We start from the raw sequence: 615 nt of genomic DNA, 5'->3' as shown, positions 1-615 counted from the left end.
ACTGTCTCTGCCCAGTCATTTGCAGCTGTAGGTCATGCACCTTCATCTCCAGGTTTGCTCTTTCAGCAACAAACCCAAGTGAAAGGAACTAAACCGAGAAACAGTGTCCTACCGGTGATTTCTATTCTGACCTGACTCTACTTCAGGTTCCAAACCATAGGTGATACTCAAGGCTTGTAACTTCCCACAGTTGAGATAATGAATACATGTTTGATGGCAGTAGATAGACCATGTGTTTCTCAGAATGGTCAAAAATAATGTGACTGTAAGTCCATTTATTTTCCTTACTGTTTCCACAAGCTCCCGTATTTCTAGGCATATTTCTAGTTTTACTAGATTCGGTTGCCACTTAGGTGAATTGATTGACAAAGTGGCAGTCAGTCTCATTTTTATTGTTTGTGGTAGATTTTGAAATTTTTCCTTGTCAAATAATTCATTTGTTAAATTATTACTTTGATGAACCAAATAACAGCTTGGACATGTTTTCCAAGCCGTTGCATTTTATTCTTAAAACTTTCATAAAGTCAAGTTTTAAAAAGTTTAATTACATAAGAATTTCAAACATCTATGTAAAATATTGCACCAAACTGCTAATTTTTCCTTTTAAGCATCTAT

Source organism: Propithecus coquereli, unplaced genomic scaffold, assembly GCF_000956105.1.
Source record: "Propithecus coquereli isolate 6110/MARCELLA unplaced genomic scaffold, Pcoq_1.0 Scaffold311, whole genome shotgun sequence".
In the NCBI taxonomy this organism is placed as follows: Eukaryota; Metazoa; Chordata; class Mammalia; order Primates; family Indriidae; genus Propithecus; species Propithecus coquereli.
The sequence above is the reverse complement of the archived record's forward strand: the minus strand, read 5'-3'. Positions refer to the sequence as shown.